We start from the raw sequence: 26,883 nt of genomic DNA, 5'->3' as shown, positions 1-26,883 counted from the left end.
ATGTTATCTATATGGTGAGCTGCCCCTGTAAAAAACAGTATATAGGGATGACATGTCGCAAAATCAAAACACGAATTAGCGAACATAAAAGTAATATCAGGCTGAAGAAGAACACTACCAAACTGTGCTCACATTTCATTGAAATGAACCATTCCTGCGATGACATACATTGGACAGTGATCGAGATGCTGACAGACAAGTCACAGAATACAGAAAAAGTACTGTATGAAAAGGAGCAGAGGTGGGTGGACCGATTGCGCACTCATGAACATGGGCTAAATGATAACATCGCATGGCACCACTTTGCGCATTGACCTCATGCACCTGATAGCATATCAATGTGTACTAATATAACCCATGAACTACTGAAACTACCTACTGTATACTGATAAATTAGCACTCATGAACATGGGCTAAATGATAACATCGCGTGGCATCACTTTGTGCATTGACCTCATGCACCTGATAGCATTTCAATGTGTTCTAATATAACCCATGAACTACTGAAACTACCTACTGTATACTGAAAAATTAGAAAATTCCATCTACATTGAATCATCAACCAAGAATGGTGCAAATGACTATTATGTCTCGGGTTAACAACTACAGCACTTAGAACCACCTAGCTCTTAATGATTAAAAATAAAAATAAGTAGGCCCCTTTAAACGCAATCGACTACTCAAATGCGGCCCCTTTAAAAACAGAGCAACCGGAAAACCATTGATATCCGGGGGCAGAGCCAGCACCAGTCAGGAAACCCTCCACACGCGGGTAATGGCGCTGACAGAGAGAGACCTTCACTTTCTTGGTAAGATGCAGCGTCCCTCTTACTTTTGTCTAACCCTACGACCTCTCTTCATCAATTCCAACCAGCTCTGCGCTCAATAAGCTACAAGCTGTACAAATTCAGGTAGGACGCCTCTTTCTTAAATAATTGCACTGTGCATTTTTCGTTAGCGTTTTCCATTTTCGAACTAACATACACTCGGCGCCAACTGTTTTCAATAGATTGTGCATTGTTAAAAAACATACCAGCATTCTTAAACGCATGTTTCTTTTTCTGAACGAGACTTTGCAATTATGTTCCGCTCAATACATGTTTAACTTACAAATAACTTGTAAAAAAACGAGCCAAGTCCCCTGTTTTTCACCAACCACACATTGCGCACCTTGCCTCATTCGGCGCTTAGGGTTTACCATTTACGATGCTACTAGATAACCCAGTATCCTCAACGTACTCACCAATTGTTTACAATGATTTTGCGCAGCCTACAATACCATTAAAAACGGACGCTGCCCTTAGAATGGGATCTCACTCTCATGTTTCACCCAAGTTTTGCTGAGCCTCTACCTTAGAATATATTTGGAAAATATAAACCCAGCACTCTATTAAGACTACTTTTAGGAGTACCATTCAATGTAATAATTATTGACTATCAGCCACAGGGGCACCTAGTAAAATGCAGTTAAGGATAAAAATGAAAACCATAACATCTATCCTGCAATTCAGATATTTTCATAAATTCACTATGCTTCTAGAACAACTGAACCCTACAACCTTCCTCCCCTTGATTCTCAAATAGAGTAAAATTTAGCTTTGCTCCAAAGAAGGACATTGCTTATCTTCCCCCATTGTGTAAAAATTGAACTTTGGAAAATAGTATGTTTGTCTGTACTAACATGCAATTCTCTTTCAGAAACCGGACAATTGCTCCTATCTTGAAAAGACTAAACTGATACTGCACAAATAGTGTGAGTATATCTTTGTTTTTGTAAGTCCTGACGAAAGCTTCACAGACCCCTCTGGCCTAAGGAGCTGAAACATGTCGACGAATTCATAACAACCCTAATACTTACAGACCTAGTAACTCGGTCTGCAGTAAGTATCACCTCTTTTTTAAAACCAACTGGGAATCTACCCCTCAATAAATCCCTGGGGTTATTTTCTCATTTTTAATTCCCCTTTTTTGCACATCACGTTTCCTTTTCTTTTTTCACATTGTAAGTGGGGAAACCCTCAATCTCTGGACACTGCACCAAACAACCCAGAGGTGCCTCTGGATGAGGCTGGCAGCTAACGCACTGAAGAAATCCCAATGATAACTGCCAGAACTTCAATGCGGGGCGGATGAAACACATATACCGCACTCCGATTTGCATTGAGTTTTTTGAGGGTACTCTTCTTCATTTTTATTCTAGGCATATTAACTGCCAATTTCATTACAAGACAAGGAGGTTACATTATGCATTAATCTTTTAATGCCAACTCACAACAGCCGCTTACATCACAAAGGAATAACAAAGAACTAGATGACATCACACCATCAATATAAGCCATGAGGAGGAGTAGAGCTGCCTCTTTTAAATGCGGCTCACAACAGATAAGTACTCTCTAACTTCTTATCTACCATTATTGTTAATTATCTTCTTACATATCTTATTATGCCTTACTGATGTTTTATCGGATATATTGTATTATACATTAATGATATATATATCACCTTTTTGACTATAATCGCTGTTTCCACAAGCTTAACCTAACCCTCGACTTCCAATTTATGGTTGTCGATCCCTCATGACCCCCCCCTTTCATTTCCGTTAGGAGCTTGGTAGGGTTATCAGGGTTATTTCGGCATTATGTAGTTCCCCGTGCTTATTTTACCTTTGTCCTCATTGTTTTAATCGCCCCGACGTCCTCATATTATCGTCGTCCTACTTGAAGCCCCCCTTTGAAGCTTTTTCAAGGTAAGCCGATATTTGAAGCCTTTCTTAGCTCCGGGCTCCGTCAGAAAAACCCCTCCAGCGCGAGCTCGTGAATTAAGGCTGAGGAATGGACCTTGGCAACGGCGGTGCGACGTCGTATGCCTCCTAGGGTCCATTCCTCCCTCAACATGCATCGGCTGCTCGAGCGCATCGGTTGTTTTTGCAGACTGCGCTCCGATCAGCTGTTTCTTCGTTAGAAGCCTTTTGGTGGCATTTTCAGCGTCTTAAACCTACATTGAGACCCTGCTCTTATACAGAGATACATAGATACATAGGTTGTACATAGATACATAGGTTATACATAGGTTTTCATAACGTTCAACCTCATAAAAAAAAAGAGGGGGAATTTTACTTAATCTGGGGGATATAGATTAATTTGTAAACACTTCTATTTTAGTCATACCCCCCTTTTAATCCCCTTCTTAGATAATTAGTTTATCAAAATAAAAAAAATAAAAAAGATAAAGACCTCATTTTAACATATTAGCGTTATATATCTACCTACTTACCTGCCATGTCTGACATCAAATCAGACGATGCAGTGGCTAGCCGCCTAACCATAATAGTGACGCATTCAAATCTTTCCTCCAAAAGGAAATGAGATCCTGTATGTTAGATACATTGAGAGAGGTCATGTCCAATAAAAGATCCCTTCTCCTTGATGGCACTCCTTGTGACCCGGAAACCGAATATTCAAAGTCCAATAAAAAAAAAAAACACGGCCTAAGCACTGAGAGAAGGAAGACTGTCCTAAAGAGAATCAACCCCAAACTCAGGAATCTCGCTGAGAAAGAACCTTCTTGTAGGCCAAATTACCTCCTCTTTGGAGAAGATATGATAAAAACGCTTGGTAAATACGTTGCAACTTTTACCGCATTGGATAAAGCTCAAAACAACATGAAATTAGTTTTTCCTACAAACCTTTTCGGTCAGGCCGGAAGAAGGGGCCGTTCTTCCGGCCGAGGAAATTTCCGGCCCTTCTCATCAGGAAGAGGAAGAGGTTCAACCGGTAGAGGCTTCTACCCCTCCAACAACAGACAATACTACCCACAGAGAGGAAGAGGTTCACGCGGAAGAGGCTTCCCCGCACGTAGTGCTTCCAACAACACTACTAAAAGTAAGTGCTTCTTCTTCTTCTTCCCCTCCAAAGGTCGGGGGCAGGCTCAAACATTTCCTTCACGTTTGGAACTCCTTGACACAAGACCCATGGGTTCTAGAGACAGTCCAGGGTTTCAAAATAGATTTCATAGAGATCCCTTATCAATCTGTTACCCCCAAACATCTGGTTCTTCCTTTAGAACACCTAGAAATCGTCAAAGAAGAGGTTTCTTCGATGTTGAGGAAGGGCGCTATAATCGAGGTTCCATGGTGTCAAAAGAATTTTGTAAGCACCCTTTTCCTAGTCGAAAAAAAGGACAAGGGTTGGCGACCAGTAATAAAGATTCGGGAGGAAAACAAATACCTTATCTATCGTCATTTCAAGATGGAGGGCATCTATCTGCTCAGGGACTGAGGTTCCGTGACAATTGTAAGTGGTGTTTTTCTACTCGCACGAATATGGTCGAGTCTGGTATCTATGAACCGCAAATGACGAGTTTAGTAAGTGTGCGCAGTTTCGCCGTGCTAGCTTAAACCGTTCGTTTGTTATGTGGGTTTTTCATCTGTACCCACGGGTTCCATCTTAGATACGGCATCCATTTTGTCTCTTGCCCTCAAGTAGCCAGCGAACGGACGTTGTCCGCTTCGCGACCCTGGGACTCCCAAGATATTTACGGAAGACACATGTTCTTTGTGAGTGTCTTTATTACGAGGGGGTTGCTACTGTAAGGCAGATGGCGCCGCTCGAGGCTCATCTTGCCGCACGGACTTATTGTCTCAGCCGTGCATCTCATTAGGCACGTCCCTTTGATGCCTGTATCTCGTGTTTCCCGATACCTCCCCTTTTACACCCTTTCCGATCTTCCCACTGTCTCCGTCTTCCTCTACACCTGTCCTTGTTCCTATTTCGATCTGTTTTACTGCTGATTGGAATTCGCTAATGTTGGGAAGATGGGTTTTTACAGTTGGGAACCGCCAAATGTTTCCGCACTTATGTTCCGGACCTGATGTGTTTCAAAGTGACCAGAGCGACCCCTCTGGGGGATAATTGTGGGAACCGGGTTGTAAACCTTTGTGTATCATGTTGTCCTATGGGTAAATTCTGTATAAAAGGAGCGCCCCCCAGAACCAATTTGAAGCAGTCTCCCCAAGTTGCACGTGGTGTACTTGTCGTGATCTCTGTGTTCCCTGCAGCAAATAAACCTTGAATCTTTGACGTCTAAGGAAGTGTCCCGTGTCTCTGTGATTCGTACGCCGGAGCAGGTTACCCACGAAGGTTTCAGGTGTTGTGCCCTGGCACCGCTGGGTCTTAAAGAACCCAGTCCTTCAGTTGGCGCCCAACGTGGGGCTGCATCAGTGGTACCGGTCCAAGCCCGACGATCGTGAGGAACTTCGTGTGAAATCTCCAAGGGAAGGTGCACTCCGCTTCATCGATCCTGTTGTCGAAATAAGTGGCCCGAAGACTTTTCCCGCGAAGATTCCCGCCTCCGGACGGCTGCGACGGACTGCTGCCCTGACTGTAGACCTGTTTTGGCGCCTGGCGTAGACCTTGGTATAGCGAGACGATTGACGGGCCTTCCTGGTGACGCCATCGATTTTTGAGTTAAGTATTTGTGGGTCGCTCCCATAGTTCTTGGTTGTTGACACTTTAGCGAGTGTTTTTGTTGTTAGCGCTGTGTGAGTGTTTTTGTCGGTGACACTTTGCTAGCGTACTTTGTTGTGTTGTTTGACGACTGCAGCCGCCAAAAACCGAGGGTTTTTGTTCTTTGCTGGGACTTGGTAAATCCCGTAACCCTTGAAGTTTGTGAAACTCGGCTAGTGTGCAAGATGCCTGGTCGCAGTACTTTGTTTAGTTGCTTCAGACCTTGTGGTACGGATTCCCGACTGGAGGACTCGTGTCCGATACCTCAGGTTGGAACTCCCACTTATGAGCTCTATAGTAAACATGGGCTAGGCCCAATTACCTTTAACGATTATTGGATTAAATACACGAAAAAGGACGGCGACCTTCGTTGGCCACCTCATGGTAGCTTCGAGGCTCCGATCTTAGATAATCTAGAGATTAAATTGTTCGAAAGAAAGTCAAGGCCGGCCATGTTTGATGCCTTTCGGTTGTGGCGCAAAGAAGCCCGACAGAAAGAAATCAGACAGACTAAACGTAATCAGCGAGATAATGTTGCTACCATAGTGAAGAAAGCAGAGCAATTTCAGCGAGATAAGGAGGTTAAGGATAAGGAAGTGTTTGACCGATTACAGCGTATGACTGTAGATAAATGTTACCCCGCTTTGCCTACGGAGTCGGAAAAGAAAGAAGAGCCAGTTGAGGATCCCTTAATGTCTTATCTTATGAAGTCGCCACCTCCGTACGTACAGGGTACCGCAGCTCCTGTGGTCCCTGCCGTACCTATTCTTCCACCTATTCCTCCTCCGCCTGTTCCTCAACCTGCACCCGTTCTTCCGACTGTTCCTGCTCCTTTGCCTGTTGCTATCCCTACTGCTCCTCCGCTTCCACATACTCCTGTTCCCGCTACTGCTCCTGCTACTGCTCCTGTTTTATTAACTCCTGCTGTTGCTACTGTTTCTACTCCTTCTCTTGTTAGTCCTGTGTCTTATTCTTCTCCTTCTACTCGTAGTCGCAATTCTCCTCTTGCGGCTAGTTTCTTTCATTCGCTCGGACCTGTTCATGGGTCCGCTGGTTCTGATGGTCCTCAGAGACGTAGTCAGCTTCCTGGAAACAGAGAACGCGTCGCGTTATATAATATGGCGATGGGTTGGATGGTAAATCCTCTTAGGTGTCCACCCCGTGTTGTCCTCGAAACATTTTGTCAATTCAATATACCAACCCAGAGATATGTGTTTAATGAAATGTGCAAATTCCTTTATGATCAAATAGCGGCTGATGCGCCTGACGAGGTGCTCACCGCTTTGTCTGATCTTCAGCTTCAGTTCGCAAATGGACTGATAGTGGATACTAACGTTCGACGTGCTGTTGAGCGGTTGCTATCTCTTCGTCCCGCTCCGATACCTCATGCATTGTTTGTTGAAGATATTGAAAAACAGCCAGATGAGTCTGGTCAATTCCCTATGCGTGAAGTTCCACCGGTTTGGATGCCAGGTAACCCCGCAGCTGCCCCTCCGGTCCCGCCGTATTTCCAGAGAGTATGGATACATCTCCCATGGAAAAGATCGGAAGTGTTGCAGGTGAAGCAATCTTTGCCTGACCCTCGCAAAAATCCTGCAGGGTATTACAAAGAATTATCGCAGCTTGTAGATGCTACGGTAATGAATCTTGCCGATATCGACATGTTGTTTGGCAATGTCGTACCGCAACCGGTATGGGCTAAGATTCGTCAGGAAAATCACGCAAATGAACTAGGTGGTGATTGGGCGGCCATTGTAGCGGCAGATGGGTTGCAAGTTGGTGGCGCTAAGCCTGAACAGTTGATTGCTGCTCTCCCTCAAAGAATAATAACATTAATGAAAACACTTATGCCAGCTATGAGGGTAAACTGGGACAAATTGTCAGCTTGCAGGCAGAAGAAAGATGAGAGTGTTTCCGACTTCTTTACGAGGTTCGAGGAAGCATTCATCGACCATAGTGGTCAGGATATGGGCACCGAGGGTGGTCAGAGATTGTTTGTGGATAAATTTGTTTCGAATTTATTGCCCGATTTGAGCAATAAATTAAAGAATTCGGAAAGTGCATGGGCCGTTTCTACTTCGGCTCAGATATTGGCTACGGCACAATACTATGAGAATAGAGAGAAAGAAGAGAACGACCGTGCTGATAAAAAGACGAAAGAGCTAAAAACTAAAGTGTTGTTGCAACAAGCGTATCCTCCGCGGTCAAATCAGAATAATTCGCAACAGAATAGGTCACAGCCACAATCGAACAGATCCCAAACCCGTAATGACTCCTCCTCCCAAAGATCCTCGTTAGGGTACAATCAATGTGCTTATTGTAGACAGGAGGGACACATTAAATTCAATTGCCCAGTTTTGAATGAACGTAACAATGGTAACTCATCTAGAGGAGGTCGTGGTGGTTCGCAGCAAACATCACGTGGTAGAGGTCGTGGTGCTCAGAATGGTCGCTCAGACAACTCGTCTAATTCTAATAATTGTTTCGATCAACGTGGATCATCGCAAGGACGATCTGCGCAGTACAATGTAGACGATTATTACGTCGATCAGGGAACTGACGACAGTAATTACTAGGACAGCCATAGACAAGGAGAGGGAGTGGTATCAGTTCCGGTTGATCAGAGAGGGCCTTACGTCGCAGTTGCTACATCGGGCGTCGTTGAGCCTTTTCTGTTGGACACTGGTGCAGCGAAAAGTTCTATCATGCATTCGAAACTCCCTGGCGCACCTTTGTCTGGCTTAACAAATGTTTCCGTTGGATTCTCTGGCGCCCCTGTTAGCAATCCAGTTTCGCGCCCTTTGCCCCTTCAAATTGGGCCACGTGAGCTAGAAGCTCCGTTGATTCTAACCACGGGTTGTGGCGAAAATCTTTTGGGCCTGGATTTGCTTAAACGTTTGTATGCGACTTTGTATTGTTCTCCTGCGGGTGTGAAGCTTACGTTAGGAGAGAGGGTTGTCTCTCCCATGTACTTGTCCCTCGATAAGCTCCCACCGGAATTGAGTTCTCTTCCTGCGTCTTTGTGGGCAACGGGTCCTAATGATGTGGGCCTACTTGATATCTCACCTTATGTTGTACAGTTGAAATCTAATGTACGATTGCCACGTATTCCCCAATATCGTATCTCCCTTGATGGTGAACGAGCACTGTTGGCGATCATCTATGATTTGATCGAGAAAGATGTTATTGAAGAGACTCGGGGAAACGTGTGCAACAGCCCTGTGCTGCCCATTCTTAAACGTACTGATCCTTCAAAACCACCTGTTTATCGCTTTGTTATCGATTTACGGGAGGTAAATAAGATTGTGGTTCCTCAATTTCCCGTTGTGCCTGACATCACGGCGCTACTGACTCTGATTCCAGCTTCTGCATCATGGTTTTCGGTGATTGACTTGAAAAATGCGTTTTTCAGCATCCCGATTGCCGAGGAGAGCAGGGACCTTTTCGGTTTCTCTCTTGGTGGACGTAGCTTCCGGTTCAAACGCGCTCCTCAGGGCTACTGTGAAAGTCCATCTATTTACAGCCAAGTCTTGAAGGGTCAACTGGATGCGTTTAGGTTGCCGGTTGGTGCGGCCTTGATCCAATACGTCGACGACTTGTTGGTGGCTGCTGATACTCAGGACATTTGCAAAATTACTACGGTGTCGTTGCTGCAACATCTCTGTGAGTTGAATCATAAGGTGTCACCCTCTAAACTCCAATATTGTTGTCAAGAAGTAACCTATCTAGGTCACTTATTGTCAAAGGAGGGAAGGAGGTTGACCCCAGAGAGAATTGCGGCAATTGCGCGAATGGCTGTGCCAAAAACCCAAAGAGATGTGTGTGCCTTTCTAGGTATCACGTCGTACTGCAGGCAATGGATTCCTAATTTTTCATTGCTAGCGAAACCGTTAGTGGCTCTTACGTGCAAGGATGTTTCAACTCCTTTACCATGGACGGAAGAATGTCAGAAAAGTTTTTCTGAATTGCGTGATTCATTGTGCTCGGCTCCTGTGTTAGGTACTCCTGACTACAGTAAGCCGTTTACATTATATGTTCACGAGAGGGAAGGTTGTGCGTTGAGTGTCTTAACGCAACCTTTTGGTGGTAAGCAACGTCCATGTGCATATTTTTCCTCGACCTTGGACCCAGTAGCTAGAGCATTGCCGAGTTGTTTGAGAGCAACTGCGGCAGCTGCGGTCTCCATCCGACAATCAGCAGGATTGGTCATGGATAATATGCTTACGGTGATGGTTCCGCATGCAGTCGATACTCTTTTGAATCGAACGAAAACTCAGCACTTGACGAGTGCGAGGTTGTCTGGGTACGAGTTGACATTATTGGCAAGCCATATTCAGATAAAACGTTGTAACGTTCTAAACCCGGCAACTTTGTTACCACTTAGCACAGAGTCAGATGAAGTAGCAGAACATGATTGCTACTTGAGGACTGAAGAGGAAACAAAAGGTCGAGTGGACCTTAAAAACACCCCATTGGAAGATCCGGATGGCACACTGTATGTGGATGGGTCATGTTTTAAACTGCCGAATGGCGATGTGACTACTGCTTATGCTGTTGTAACGTTGAATACTGTTGTTGAGACTGCAAGGTTGAATCAAAATTCTGCCCAAGCTGCAGAATTGATTGCTCTTACTAGAGCATGTGTGTTGGCGAAAGTTTCTTTCATTCGCTCGGACCTGTTCATGGGTCCGCTGGTTCTGATGGTCCTCAGAGACGTAGTCAGCTTCCTGGAAACAGAGAACGCGTCGCGTTATATAATATGGCGATGGGTTGGATGGTAAATCCTCTTAGGTGTCCACCCCGTGTTGTCCTCGAAACATTTTGTCAATTCAATATACCAACCCAGAGATATGTGTTTAATGAAATGTGCAAATTCCTTTATGATCAAATAGCGGCTGATGCGCCTGACGAGGTGCTCACCGCTTTGTCTGATCTTCAGCTTCAGTTCGCAAATGGACTGATAGTGGATACTAACGTTCGACGTGCTGTTGAGCGGTTGCTATCTCTTCGTCCCGCTCCGATACCTCATGCATTGTTTGTTGAAGATATTGAAAAACAGCCAGATGAGTCTGGTCAATTCCCTATGCGTGAAGTTCCACCGGTTTGGATGCCAGGTAACCCCGCAGCTGCCCCTCCGGTCCCGCCGTATTTCCAGAGAGTATGGATACATCTCCCATGGAAAAGATCGGAAGTGTTGCAGGTGAAGCAATCTTTGCCTGACCCTCGCAAAAATCCTGCAGGGTATTACAAAGAATTATCGCAGCTTGTAGATGCTACGGTAATGAATCTTGCCGATATCGACATGTTGTTTGGCAATGTCGTACCGCAACCGGTATGGGCTAAGATTCGTCAGGAAAATCACGCAAATGAACTAGGTGGTGATTGGGCGGCCATTGTAGCGGCAGATGGGTTGCAAGTTGGTGGCGCTAAGCCTGAACAGTTGATTGCTGCTCTCCCTCAAAGAATAATAACATTAATGAAAACACTTATGCCAGCTATGAGGGTAAACTGGGACAAATTGTCAGCTTGCAGGCAGAAGAAAGATGAGAGTGTTTCCGACTTCTTTACGAGGTTCGAGGAAGCATTCATCGACCATAGTGGTCAGGATATGGGCACCGAGGGTGGTCAGAGATTGTTTGTGGATAAATTTGTTTCGAATTTATTGCCCGATTTGAGCAATAAATTAAAGAATTCGGAAAGTGCATGGGCCGTTTCTACTTCGGCTCAGATATTGGCTACGGCACAATACTATGAGAATAGAGAGAAAGAAGAGAACGACCGTGCTGATAAAAAGACGAAAGAGCTAAAAACTAAAGTGTTGTTGCAACAAGCGTATCCTCCGCGGTCAAATCAGAATAATTCGCAACAGAATAGGTCACAGCCACAATCGAACAGATCCCAAACCCGTAATGACTCCTCCTCCCAAAGATCCTCGTTAGGGTACAATCAATGTGCTTATTGTAGACAGGAGGGACACATTAAATTCAATTGCCCAGTTTTGAATGAACGTAACAATGGTAACTCATCTAGAGGAGGTCGTGGTGGTTCGCAGCAAACATCACGTGGTAGAGGTCGTGGTGCTCAGAATGGTCGCTCAGACAACTCGTCTAATTCTAATAATTGTTTCGATCAACGTGGATCATCGCAAGGACGATCTGCGCAGTACAATGTAGACGATTATTACGTTGATCAGGGAACTGACGACAGTAATTACTAGGACAGCCATAGACAAGGAGAGGGAGTGGTATCAGTTCCGGTTGATCAGAGAGGGCCTTACGTCGCAGTTGCTACATCGGGCGTCGTTGAGCCTTTTCTGTTGGACACTGGTGCAGCGAAAAGTTCTATCATGCATTCGAAACTCCCTGGCGCACCTTTGTCTGGCTTAACAAATGTTTCCGTTGGATTCTCTGGCGCCCCTGTTAGCAATCCAGTTTCGCGCCCTTTGCCCCTTCAAATTGGGCCACGTGAGCTAGAAGCTCCGTTGATTCTAACCACGGGTTGTGGCGAAAATCTTTTGGGCCTGGATTTGCTTAAACGTTTGTATGCGACTTTGTATTGTTCTCCTGCGGGTGTGAAGCTTACGTTAGGAGAGAGGGTTGTCTCTCCCATGTACTTGTCCCTCGATAAGCTCCCACCGGAATTGAGTTCTCTTCCTGCGTCTTTGTGGGCAACGGGTCCTAATGATGTGGGCCTACTTGATATCTCACCTTATGTTGTACAGTTGAAATCTAATGTACGATTGCCACGTATTCCCCAATATCGTATCTCCCTTGATGGTGAACGAGCACTGTTGGCGATCATCTATGATTTGATCGAGAAAGATGTTATTGAAGAGACTCGGGGAAACGTGTGCAACAGCCCTGTGCTGCCCATTCTTAAACGTACTGATCCTTCAAAACCACCTGTTTATCGCTTTGTTATCGATTTACGGGAGGTAAATAAGATTGTGGTTCCTCAATTTCCCGTTGTGCCTGACATCACGGCGCTACTGACTCTGATTCCAGCTTCTGCATCATGGTTTTCGGTGATTGACTTGAAAAATGCGTTTTTCAGCATCCCGATTGCCGAGGAGAGCAGGGACCTTTTCGGTTTCTCTCTTGGTGGACGTAGCTTCCGGTTCAAACGCGCTCCTCAGGGCTACTGTGAAAGTCCATCTATTTACAGCCAAGTCTTGAAGGGTCAACTGGATGCGTTTAGGTTGCCGGTTGGTGCGGCCTTGATCCAATACGTCGACGACTTGTTGGTGGCTGCTGATACTCAGGACATTTGCAAAATTACTACGGTGTCGTTGCTGCAACATCTCTGTGAGTTGAATCATAAGGTGTCACCCTCTAAACTCCAATATTGTTGTCAAGAAGTAACCTATCTAGGTCACTTATTGTCAAAGGAGGGAAGGAGGTTGACCCCAGAGAGAATTGCGGCAATTGCGCGAATGGCTGTGCCAAAAACCCAAAGAGATGTGTGTGCCTTTCTAGGTATCACGTCGTACTGCAGGCAATGGATTCCTAATTTTTCATTGCTAGCGAAACCGTTAGTGGCTCTTACGTGCAAGGATGTTTCAACTCCTTTACCATGGACGGAAGAATGTCAGAAAAGTTTTTCTGAATTGCGTGATTCATTGTGCTCGGCTCCTGTGTTAGGTACTCCTGACTACAGTAAGCCGTTTACATTATATGTTCACGAGAGGGAAGGTTGTGCGTTGAGTGTCTTAACGCAACCTTTTGGTGGTAAGCAACGTCCATGTGCATATTTTTCCTCGACCTTGGACCCAGTACCTAGAGCATTGCCGAGTTGTTTGAGAGCAACTGCGGCAGCTGCGGTCTCCATCCGACAATCAGCAGGATTGGTCATGGATAATATGCTTACGGTGATGGTTCCGCATGCAGTCGATACTCTTTTGAATCGAACGAAAACTCAGCACTTGACGAGTGCGAGGTTGTCTGGGTACGAGTTGACATTATTGGCAAGCCATATTCAGATAAAACGTTGTAACGTTCTAAACCCGGCAACTTTGTTACCACTTAGCACAGAGTCAGATGAAGTAGCAGAACATGATTGCTACTTGAGGACTGAAGAGGAAACAAAAGGTCGAGTGGACCTTAAAAACACCCCATTGGAAGATCCGGATGGCACACTGTATGTGGATGGGTCATGTTTTAAACTGCCGAATGGCGATGTGACTACTGCTTATGCTGTTGTAACGTTGAATACTGTTGTTGAGACTGCAAGGTTGAATCAAAATTCTGCCCAAGCTGCAGAATTGATTGCTCTTACTAGAGCATGTGTGTTGGCGAAAGGGAAACGCGTGAATGTGTTTACCGATAGCCAATACGCGTTCGGCGTTGCACATAGTTTTGGACGATTGTGGAGAGAGAGAGGTTTCTTGACGTCGCATGGTACGAAGATTCAGCATGGCCAGCTTGTGAATGATCTTTTGGATGCATTGACTTTGCCTACGCAAGTTGCGATTGTTAAGTGTAGTGCGCATCGTAAGGTGACGGATGATGTTGGTCGTGGTAACGCGTTTGCGGATGAGACTGCTAAGGAGACTGCCCGGAACCTTAGCACTCGAATGTATGTGACGAGTTCGGTTAGGTGGCCTACAGAATCGAGCATGTGTGAAGACACTATCGAAAGTGTGAAAGAAATTCAGAATGAGGCCACCGAGACTGAAAAGGCGAAGTGGAAAGAAAGTACGGGAAAGTTGGATGCGAATGGTTGTTGGATTGATTTGTCGGATCAGAAAAGATGGATGTTGCCGGATGCGTATGTGCTGGCCGTTGTGACAATGGCGCATGGGTTAGCACATATTAGCGCGAAAGGTATTTGTAAGTTGCTGGCTCCTGTGTGGAAGAATGATGGTATTACGAAATGTGCTGAACGTCTGGTGAAGAATTGTATGGTGTGTATAATGTACAATCCTGGCAAAGGAACCCCAACTCCTCCTGGCAGTTTTGCTCCTCCTTCGTATCCCTTTGAGGTGATTCAATTGGACTTCATCCATATGGAGCGATGCAATAACCTGAAATACGTTTTAGTTGTGGTTTGCGCATTCTCCCGATGGATTGAGGCCTATCCTCTCAAAGACAATACTGCTTTGTCTACTGCGAAAATCCTACTGAAGGAATATTTTCCTCGGTATGGAATGCCTAGAGTCGTGTGGTCAGATAACGGAAGTGAGTTTGTGGGTAGTGTGATGAAGAGTGTGTGTAAGGGCCTTGGAATTAATCAGAAATTCCACAGCGCCAATCATCCCCAGTCAGCTGGATTGGTTGAAGGGTACAACGGCACCCTTAAACTAAAGTTAGCAAAGATTCAGGCTACGACTGGTCTTTCGTGGCCTGACGCTTTACCTTTAGCATTACTGTCAACTAGGGCGACTGTACACTCCCGAGTAGGGCTTAGTCCCTATGAAATAGTGTTCGGCCGTCCTGCGAATGTGTGGGGGGTTCCTAGGCCAGGAATGTTTTCTGATCTTGAGTACCCAATGTTGATCGATTATCTACATGACTTGACTGCTAAACTGAGGTTAATTCACCAACAGGTTTACGACGCACTGCCGACGCAGACGGAGGGTCCAGGCCACCAGCTCCAGCCCGGAGACTGGGTGGTGACAAGGAACTTTTCACGCAAAAATAACCTGGACCCGAGGTTCACCGGACCCTACCAAGTGCTTCTGGCCACGAGGACTGCCGTTCGTCTTGAGGGACGTAAGAATTGGGTGCATGCCACGCACACCAAAAGAGTCCCCATCCCTTTGCCAGCAGACCCGTGGGTAAGAAGAGGCATTGCGTCATCTGAAACAGAAACATTGCCGGCGTTTGTGCCTTTTAGCGACGCACAGCTTGTTGAAGAACCCTCAGCGCAGCAGAAAGACACTGTTGAACGATTAGCATCAAAAGACTCAAGACCAGAACACCCAACTGATCAGCAGGACGCTGTCTCTTCAACGGATCCTTTGTTTGACGAACAGACACGTCCTGGGAAAACCCGATACTTTTTGCGATCTCGCACTAAGGACAAATAAAAAGATCTTGCTTTTCTGTATTGACAACTGCATTATCCCGTTTTCCGTGATCAGTTTTGAACTGTCATATTACTGTAATTATTCCTGTACATATATTGAGCTTCATTCCTTATACTTTTGCTTTTACAGCTGAGAGACTTTGTTTTTGCATATATACATACTGTGCATTGAAGGCCGTAGGGCCGCGCGCGTACTTCCTTCTGGATAGTAGGTCTTGACGCTAGGTTAAAGGCCGTCGGTTCCTGGGAACTCCTAGGGATTGACTATTGCTACACAGAACGAAGTGCGTCAAGAAACGTTGCGGACGGTCGTAGGGAATGGCATTCTCGAAGCTGAATGATTTGGAGGGAGCTCAGTTTCACAGATTCAAGCTGCAGCAACTCAGTCGTACCAAATGTTTCATATTCCAACTGTTTGTATTGTTTTTGACTGCTTCTGCATTATTGGCGGGTGGAGTGTATTACACGATGTCTTACTTCTTACCTGCTACACCTACTCCTACTCCTGACCCTAATCTTACCTCTACTGTTTCTCCCCACTCTTTTCACATGTTACCGGAACATGAACAGGCTAGACGTGTAGAATTCCGCAACAATTCCTTTATTCAGCTCCTTCATCAGCATCAGTTAGTGGTTAACACTACTAATTGTTGGGTGTGTGGGTTGATGCCACATACTACGGATAAGGGAATTCCATATCTGGTGTTACCGTATAGTTCCCAAGGGTCAGCTCGAGCATTTCAAACAATGTTTCGAAGCGCACTGGGTTTCCACCCCATTCGAGAACCACGTTCCCCCTACTCTGGTCCTACTTCGTATCAAAAACCTTTGTCGATAGCAATAGAGGATTTAGATAGTGACATCTATGATCCTTCGCTTATCCCTGAAGAAGAGATACAAGCCTATAGGGTCCTAAGTAGAGGTGAATATAGTGCATTCACTAGCGAAAAGCAGCTTAAAAGCTCGCCTCCGATATGGGTCGTACCCCACACTGGTAATTTCTGTCTCATGGGTCGTGGCCGAAGATCGCAAGCCCGACTTGGAGCAAGTGCTTGCACTGAAAATTACATTCTGCCGATGTCCTCGTCCCCTGTGTTTCTGGCTGCCAAGGGTACATACTTTATCTGCTATGATCGTGCATACACATGGTTGCCCGCTGACTTCATGGGCTCATGTTTCATTGCAAATCTGTTGCCTCCGACGTTTACTGTAGATGCCGATTATCATAAGACTAGAGTTATACGAGGCGTAATTAGCGAAGAGGATACTGCCGGTCAAGAGGCAGGAGACTTTTTCAAGGGTTTCCTCCCGTTTTGGGGACCTATGGTTAATAGTAGGAACCTGAGACAGTTGACTCGAGTGGTAGAATCGACAGCTAATATTACTGCCAGTGCCCTTGGTAATATCACTACAGAACTTCAGGCGGAGAGACTTATGACGTTACAAAACCGTATGGTTTTAGATGTCATTTTAGCAGATCGAGGTGGGGTATGTAAGGTGATCCATTCGAGCTGCTGCATTTTCATTCCAGATAATGCTCCTACTGTCTATCAAGCCATCTCGAGGTTGCATAAGATTTCCGAATCCATACACGTGGATGTAGGGGATTGGACGCTACTTGGATGGTTTTGGGGCCTGATGTCGACTTGGGGTTGGAAGATTCTGATGATCATCGGAGTCGTTGTAGTGTTCCTGTTCACGTGTTGCCTTTGTGTGCAGTGTGGTCCTGCCTTATGTGGCCTCTGTGCTACAACGTGTATGAGACAACCACCTGTTACCAAGGGGACTCGGTTGGACAGAGCTATGCTACAGCAACATCTCGATGGTTTGATGAATATCGAATATGATTCCGACTAGTGCTTGCCTACATGAGGGCAAAAGGAGCGTCTGAGGTTCCGTGACAATTGTAAGTGGTGTTTTTCTACTCGCACGAATATGGTCGAGTCTGGTATCTATGAACCGCAAATGACGAGTTTAGTAAGTGTGCGCAGTTTCGCCGTGCTAGCTTAAACCGTTCGTTTGTTATGTGGGTTTTTCATCTGTACCCACGGGTTCCATCTTAGATACGGCATCCATTTTGTCTCTTGCCCTCAAGTAGCCAGCAAACGGACGTTGTCCGCTTCGCGACCCTGGGACTCCCAAGATATTTACGGAAGACACATGTTCTTTGTGAGTGTCTTTATTACGAGGGGGTTGCTACTGTAAGGCAGATGGCGCCGCTCGAGGCTCATCTTGCCGCACGGACTTATTGTCTCAGCCGTGCATCTCATTAGGCACGTCCCTTTGATGCCTGTATCTCGTGTTTCCCGATACCTCCCCTTTTACACCCTTTCCGATCTTCCCACTGTCTCCGTCTTCCTCTACACCTGTCCTTGTTCCTATTTCGATCTGTTTTACTGCTGATTGGAATTCGCTAATGTTGGGAAGATGGGTTTTTACAGTTGGGAACCGCCAAATGTTTCCGCACTTATGTTCCGGACCTGATGTGTTTCAAAGTGACCAGAGCGACCCCTCTGGGGGATAATTGTGGGAACCGGGTTGTAAACCTTTGTGTATCATGTTGTCCTATGGGTAAATTCTGTATAAAAGGAGCGCCCCCCAGAACCAATTTGAAGCAGTCTCCCCAAGTTGCACGTGGTGTACTTGTCGTGATCTCTGTGTTCCCTGCAGCAAATAAACCTTGAATCTTTGACGTCTAAGGAAGTGTCCCGTGTCTCTGTGATTCGTACGCCGGAGCAGGTTACCCACGAAGGTTTCAGGTGTTGTGCCCTGGCACCGCTGGGTCTTAAAGAACCCAGTCCTTCAGGACCTTCTCCTCCAAGAAGATTGGTTGGTCAAATTGGACTTAAAAGATGCCTATTTCACCATACCCATGGCAATAGAACATCAATCCTTTCTCCAATTTATTTGGGACGATCGCCTCTTTCAGTTTCAGGCCCTCCCTTTCGGGCTTTCATCCTCCCCTTGGTGTTTTACCAAGGTGATGAGAACGATAGTATCCATCCTGAGAGCCAGAGGTATTTGTCTCATCATCTAATTAGATGATATCCTTATCATGTCCCAATCTCATGCACAGATTTTAGAAGATCTGCAAACCTCCATGAACCTCATAGAGGATCTCGGATTCATTATAAACAGGGAAAAATCCATACTTTTACCCTCCAAATCTCTGGAGTTCCTAGGCTTCACTGTGGACACCTCCAGCTGTCTCCTCTTACTCCCAAAAAAGAAGATTGCCAACATTCGCAAAGAGATCAGGTTTGCTCTGAGGCAACAGTCTCTCTACCTCCGGGAATTAGCCAGACTTCTCAGTCTTCTTTGTTCCTCGATCCAAGTTATCTTCCCTGGTCCGATGAACTACCGTGCTCTTCAGAGAGTGAAAGCCAAAGCTCTCAGATCCGGACTTTGGTACGGAGACCACGTTTCTATAGACGAACAAGCCAGATTGGAACTTTTTTGGTGGCCGGACAATTTGGATGCTTGGAATGGAAGGGCTATCTTCGGTTCGACTCCGGACTTCGTTTTAGAGTCAGACGCCAGCCTTCACGGTTGGGGCGCACGTCTCCTCGACCAGGACACTGGTGGTGTCTGGTCCCCCTCAGAGTCATCTCACCATATACATTTCCTAGAATTGACAGCCGGACTCAATGCTTTGATGAGTTTCAGGCACTCTCTACAGGGCAGATCCGTTCTCCTGAAGATGGACAACGTTTCTGCAGTCTCATATATCAACCGTCTCAGTGGTACGAGGTCTGTCGACCTATCAGATCTGGCCAAGAAACTCTGGATGTTCTGTTTGGAACACAAGATCTCTCTGAGGGCAGAATACCTCCCAGGGAAATCCAATCTCTCAGCGGATTGGAACTTGAGATTCCGTCTAGATTTCAGCGATTGGAAACTCGATACCTCCGTTTTCAATTCCCTGGTTCACTTCTGGGGTCCCTTCGATGTGGACCTTTTTGCAAGCCGTTTGACCTTCCAACTCCCTCAGTATTTCAGTTGGATGCCAGACCCGGGCGCTCTAGCTGTGAACGCTTTCCTCCAACCTTGGGCTCCTCTCTGCCCCTACGCCTTTCCGCCATTTGCTATGATCCAAGGGTTCTGCAGAAAGTGAGACAGGAACAGTGCTCTCTGGTCCTGATAACCCCTTTCTGGCCGTCTCAAGCATGGTTCCCCACAGCTCTGGAGCTTTCTTGCGACGTTCCCTTCCTGATTCCGGTTACTCAAGGGCTCCTTCTAAATGCAAACGGAGAAAATCACCACCTGATTCTCTCAGGGAACCTGAGCCTTCTTGCTTGGAAAGTGTCAGGCAATCTAACCAATTGTCTGGACTTACGTCTTCGGCTCTCACTCTCCCTGGAGAATATTGGGCACCTGGAACACACTACAGATATAATAACATCTGGGAAAAATGGTCTAGCTGGTGCCTGGAAAGGGACTTGGATCCCGTTGAGGCTCCTATCCTCAATATAGTGAATTTCCTGGTGGAACTTTTTGTCAGTGGTCTTTCTTATAGATCTATTCACTGTTTTAGAACTGCTATTTCCGCAGGACATTCTCTTGTCAACAGTAAGACGGTAGGTAAGAACGTTATCATTTGTAGAGTTCTTAAAAGTATCAGGCTTAAAAGGCCCCCTAGGCCTAAATATCAATCTGTTTGGGATGTTAAACTCTTGCTTGATCTTTTTTGCTCCTGGCCTGATAACTCCCTTCTTAACAGCAAATTTCTTTCAATTAAACTTGCCTCTCTCTTATGCCTGATTTCTTGTCGCAGGGTATCCGACGTCAAAGCTTTAGATATCTCTTATAGATGTTATGACATGTTTGGTGTTAAATTTGAAATCTATAGAAGAACTAAGACTATGTCTGATTTCACTTTTTACCCTCGTTTTGATTTCTGCAAAAAACTTTGTGTAGTTAATTGCATGAAGGAATATGACTCAAGAATGAAAGACCTTCGTCCACCTGATGCAAATCAACTTCTTGTCTCCTATGTCAAACCCTTTAAACCTGTTTCATCCTGCTCTATTGCTAGGTGGGTTAAGTTGGCTATGAACCTTGCTGGTATTGATCTTTCTAAATTTCAAGCTCATTCTCTAAGAAGTGCTATGTCCAGCAAATCTTTTTGGTCTGGTGGTAAGTTGGATGTTATCCTTAAGTCTGCAGACTGGTCTAATGCTTCTACCTTTGCGCATCATTTCTGCAAACCTATTGAACATGTTTCTTATGCTGTTATTCAGGGCTACCAACATGCATAATGTAGCCTCCTTGTCTTGTAAGGAAATTGCGATTCTCCTATTAACATGACCAGAGAATCTGGATTTCATTAAAGACACGGAGGCTAACATTATCCCCCCCTTCCCTCCCTTGGATGGAGTATTTATTTTGGATATTTTGTTCAACTAGACATTAATAACTCTTAATTTTTTATTCAGTTTTCAAAGTTTAAGTTTGCATACATCAAATGTTATTACTAAGTTTCTGATTTCTCCTTGTTTGTCAACGGTTCAAATTTTGATGTTCTTCATTTTGCTTTCAGATAATTCGAATTAATGGACCTCTACGGTTTCTGCTTCACTTCCTTCCATGGATTTCAACCTCTTCACCATCCTTGTACCAAGTTACAGTTTGATTAGACTTCTCATTGTTCGTTCACATTTAAAAGAGGCAGCTCTACTCCTCCGCATGGCTTATATTGATGGCGTGATGTCATCTAGTTCTTTGTTATTCCTTTGTGATGTAAGCGGCTGTTGTGAGTTGGCATTAAAGGATTAATGCATAATGTTAGCCTTCGTGTCTTTAATGAAATCCAGATTCTCTGGTCATGTTAATAGGAGAATCGCAATTTACAAATGTAGAAAAAAAGGCACGATGAATACCACTACACAGTCCCCAATCCAATATGGCCTCCATTATTGCTTCTCTGCTCTTGTGGGGACTCAGAACCAACGTAACCTTTCACCACAAACCTTCAATGAGCAAAATCTCTCCATGGCTATTTTTTATCTTACTCTTTTTTTATCTAGACACCTATGAGAGCTTATGCATTCTGCAGGAAGCCATGCACGTCAGCCCGCATTAGCCAGTGGCATCTCTAAATGACTTTCTTGTGCTGGTAACTCTCTACCATCACGAGTGCTGATCCCCTGTATTTTTAGCAAGGTCATTTTCTGAAAAAATATCACAGACCGCTGGAGGCCGAAGAAGAAAATGGTAATAAAAAGTGCTAGCTATACTGAGTGCATTATGAATGCGTTCAGTGTACCCATGACTTTAAGTGAGGTGGGTCGCTCTGGAACTCAGACCCGGCAGTAATTAAAAACTGATGTTTAAATAGGTCCAAAATGAGTTTTATATTGATGTCCTTAACTTTGCAGGCAAACACTTCCAATGACTGTAAATTCATTAAGGTAGTATATGTCAGTAATGTTGTTCCTGGTTACATTTCACATATTTTACATACTGTTGCAGTTCCTATGTGCATTTGCATCTTCCAGGAGGATGTGTTTGTTTAAGCAACATATTACTCGTGTATCGTGTGTTCTGCAAAAAGAGCTGCTTCTAGGTACCGATCTGACAACTTTTAAACAATTCACTGCATGAGGAGGGGACATGGCCTCGGAGGGGACAGGGCCTCGAGCCGAGACCTCACCTACCAAAGAGGCACTTCTGCTCCCTTCCACACCAATCTCCCTTGTCCAAACAAAAAGACTTTCTGAGGCTGGTGCCAATGTCCTGGGGTGTTTTAGCACCACTTAATGGATATCACCTCTTAAAAGCCTCCAAAGACCAAACTGGAAATCGAGATTGTGCAATAGGTTCCAGAACGCTTGCCTGCTGCTATGTGATATTTTGTCCTTCACCAGGACCGTGTGAAGAGAGCCGATATCGCGTGATAAACGGTGGCACTGTGTGAGTTGGCAGGTTTGTAGGGGGAAACAGCCATTACAATGCAGATCTTTCCCCGCATATACTTAAAAAGAAAATTGTTATTGATTTTGCATGTCATGAACAACAACGTACAGACTTGAGTCACCTATTACATCAATTCAAATTCGTATCTTCCTGCACCTTTTTGGCTCTCCCTTCCCTCTCCTCCCACTCCAGTCCCCCTCACCGGCCCGGGTCTCAGAGTGTTTGGTTCTGATATTATGCAATATAAATTGTAGTGTCAGGTTGTGTTTATCGTCCTGGGGCAGAGGCCACCCCCCTTTTTTCCCTACGGTAATCCCTAATACCCTGACCAATCTCTCCAGCTCAATCACAGCCATTCTCAGTGTTCATGGTATTATGATCTATGGTGGCAATGCATCTGGAGGAGTGAACAATTCCATGACCATTGCTGTCCATGCTCTCATGTCATCCTCCAGTTTCTCATCCGTACACGGCAGTCTCATATGCCATCCCTCTGCAGTGACCCACTCCCCATATCCTTTAACCAATCACCTTTGGGCACCTGGGGGACAGCCAACCTTTCCCAATCCTACGCTTAGCCAGTGCTAATCCCAACATAAGAAATTTCCAGCTCAAAATGTTCTTCTTCCTAGAATGGGATTTGTCCCAAGATGCACTGTGTGATCTCCCGGGGTTCCCCGCATATACTTAACCATGCATACATTACAACACATGCACCGTTACAGCACACAGCCTTTACCATGTATGCCTTTACAATGTAAAGCTAGGTGTGCACAAGGTATGTGTGTGGCAAGGGTGGTCTACCTACGTCCTTAGAGGAAACGGACCCTTCCACTTCCTCTTTACGATGTTCATCGCATGTCAGAAGTGCAGGCATCATGGAAAGGTAAGGAGGATTTCAAATTAATTAGTTAGAATTTATTTAAATAAAATTGGAAATAGTTTTTTAAAGTTTATAATGTATTTAAGTTTATTTTAAAGAGGCATGAGTTGCGCAGGGGTCCCCTTTTAGGGCTCAGGGAAGCGGTAGTTTTTAGAAGGGCTGGGTGTGGGGAGTAAGAGTTCGCTTTTAGGGCTCAGGGGAGGGGTAGTTTGAAGAAGGGCTGGGGGCCAGGTGGGGTGGAGCCGCACAGGGATCCTTATCTAGGGATCAAGGGAGGGTTATTTGTTAAGAGAGTATGGGATCTGGAGGGAGTCACGCAGGGGTACAGGGCAGGGGAGGGGTATTGTTTAAAAAAGGACGGAGTGGGAGGAAGCGCAAGGGACTGGTTTTAGGAGGCAGGAAAAACCTTTACCACAAATATGCCCTTAGCAAGCATGCTTTTAAAATTACATTGGTTATAAAGGTATGCGTGGTAAAGGCATATTTGTGGTAAAGGTTATGCGTGTAAAGGCATATTTGTGGTAAAGGGTATGCGTGGTAAAGGCATTGGCATTGTAGCACATGCATTCTAATGTCATGCAACTGTTTGTAGATATGTGTATGAGCTCAGGTTGTGGGTGCTTGTTTATGATGAGCCACAATTGAAACCTCAGGTGTGAGCTTCTCACAGTGCCTATCAGTGCATCTTGAGGGTATTCAGAATACTTGCTCATCCAGTCCCTGGCCTCTCTACAGAGCAATGGTATGGTACAAGTGTATGAGGAAGGCACATAGCTCTCGAGGCATTGACAGGGTGAAAGTAAAAGAAAACGCAGTGCCTTCACGGTGAGGGGATGCAGTACATATATATTTGGGGAGATGGTGGGGGGAAGGTCAAAAGGATGCAAAGAAGATCATCTAGGAGAGAGTGAAAAGAAGGTGCTGAAGAGGAAAGAGATGAGGTGTGAGATATGCAAATGATGGGTTTCAGAAAGCTATCAGGAGAAAAAGAGCATCAGTGTATAACCGAAAGACTGCAGAAGGAAGTGGTGTGAAGAGAAGAACAGGAGGGACTGAGACACTCTGAAGAGCAATACTGTGGCACCCTAATGCTGTTGCTAGGAGCCCTGGAATGCTAGATGCACCAGCTGAGAATGTTATGTTTAGAAAGGGTTCAGTTGGAGCTTGCTGGATGTGCTGTTAAGAGCTTACTTGTGGATGGGATCCTTTTTACTTTAATAAATTCATCTTAATTTCATTGGATTGTCTTGCACTTCATTACACTTGGCGACAGAGGATGGGATAAAGGAAAGGAAAGGATCTCAACACTCATATTTTTATTTTTGTGGACCTTGGAATTTCAAGAAAGAAGCTGGACTTTCTGAATCTTAAAGACTTCTAAGGTACTGTAACTTCTACTTTGTGCAATCTACTAATTTCCTGATTTAAAACTAGCAGGAACCGATTTTGAAGAGGTGTTACGTAAATTTGTTGGATTTTACACCTTTTATTAAAAAATGTATGACTTGTGAACTGAACAGTGGCCACGTTACAGCGCGTGGAGTCTAATGAAATTCTGTTGCCATGCGCGTGGACTTTAACCCTTTCTTTGCTGTCGTCGGCCATTGGCCGACAGCAGCACTGGGAAGGTAGTGCTGCTGTCGGCCAATGGCCACATGGCCCGCCCGCATACGAAAACGTCCGCAACGGTTTACGGGTTAATAAAATTCAGCTGCCTTTATTTACACTTGTGTTATATGCTACATTGTGTATATGGTTTGGGATTTTTTTTATTATTATTCACCGGAGAATGGAGTAATAGTTTGCATCATTAGGTGAAATCCCTGTAAGTTCCTGCATACACGGAGTGAATTGTGAACTTTTTAAAGTCTTACCGTTCTCAAATCACAAGGCATTTTTTTTATATTGTCAGGCTGCTTTGGCTGGAGCGCTTTGTCCGCGCTGCAACGGTGAAGACAAGTGGTTTCCTGGCAACGCATCGTCTCTCACCGTCATCGGTTTTCTGGCAGCGCAGCGTCTCTTGCTGGTTCCATGGCAGCCTCTTCACAAAGCAAGTGACGTTCCAGTGCGGCACGTCAAACCTTGAGGAATTGTGGGTAACGTGGCACTGCGCGTCATCATGCTACACATCAATGTGGGAGCCATATTTGTGATATTTTTCTTCAATACAAAAACTATTGAAGGTGGATTCGGCGTGTTACGGAGAGTAGCAGTGACACGCACACTTGAAGAGTGGAAGGTCAATTTGGGTTTCATTTTATTTTGCTCGTTACAGCGACATATTACAAAAGTGATACGCACACTAGTAAGTGAAATCAACGCTATCCATCATCTTGTTCAGCGTGTTACAACAGCGTGTCACAACAGTGATACGCACACTAGTAAGTGGAATCTCCGCTTTATCCCGAAGCTCTCTGAATTATTTCAAACTTTAAAAAAAAGGTGGAATAACAACAGTGATTTTACATTTATGTTCATTATATTTTGCCTTACATTTTTACTGTTTGTGCTGTTATCATCACAGTTGAAATAATGATATAAGGTAGAATTGTATGCTCAATTGATGTCCAACATTTATTCTGTCAATTTTATTGAGGCTTGCATATTCTACTTATCATAATAGCCAAAGAGTTAGGGTGGAATTATATGCTTAATTAATGTCCAACATTTATTCTGTCAATTTTATTGAGGCTTGCACATTCTACTTATCATAAGTCAAGGTATTTGAATCTGATATTCATATTTTTGAGATCTAAAAAAGAGAAATGCAAAACGTAACTGCACCACCGTTTCTTTTGGTCATCTCCTGGGGATCCACCCATCAGATGGCAAAAATGGCGCAAAGTCTTTGAAAGATATGCTAGAGTTTGCGGTTCTAGTTTAAGTGCTGAGAGGAAAACTGCTTTGCTGTTACACTGCCTGGGATCAGAGGGGCAAGACGTATTCAATCATCTTCCGGAACTGGATGATAGCAGTCTGAACGAATATGAAATTTGCATAGCTAAACTTGACAAACATTACCTCCCAAAAGTTAGCACTATATTAGAGAGGTACCATTTTGGTCGAAGGATTCAATTAGAAGAGGAAAGCATTGAAAATTATATCACTGCTCTTAGGAAACTTGCTTCTACATGTAGGTTTGGTGCGTCTATTGATGAACATATTAGGGACCAGTTTATGCTTGGCTGTAACATGGAAAGAGTTAGGGAGGAGCTTTGGCAAAAAGATGAACCGTGTTTAGATGATGTTATCACAATTGCAAAGAGAATAGAGTACACTATCAAGTGTATTGATGTTATTAAAGGTGAGAGTTCTCAAAAAGAGGTTAAAGGTGAAACTTCATCTAACAGAATTCTGAATAAGAAATCGCAAAGTAAATTTTATTTTCACAGGTAATATGCTTTTGGTGCTGGAAATTGGGCACTTTGCTAATGACAGGCAGTGTCCGGGTTTGGAAAGCAACCTGTAGTAAGTGTAAAAGGAAGGGACATTTTTCACTTGTCTGCAAAGTTAAAAACTATAAGGGAAAGGTCAATGAAATATTTTATGATTTTA

Source organism: Lissotriton vulgaris, chromosome 7, assembly GCF_964263255.1.
Source record: "Lissotriton vulgaris chromosome 7, aLisVul1.2, whole genome shotgun sequence".
In the NCBI taxonomy this organism is placed as follows: domain Eukaryota; kingdom Metazoa; phylum Chordata; class Amphibia; order Caudata; family Salamandridae; genus Lissotriton; species Lissotriton vulgaris.
This window is presented reverse-complemented; position numbering follows the sequence as displayed.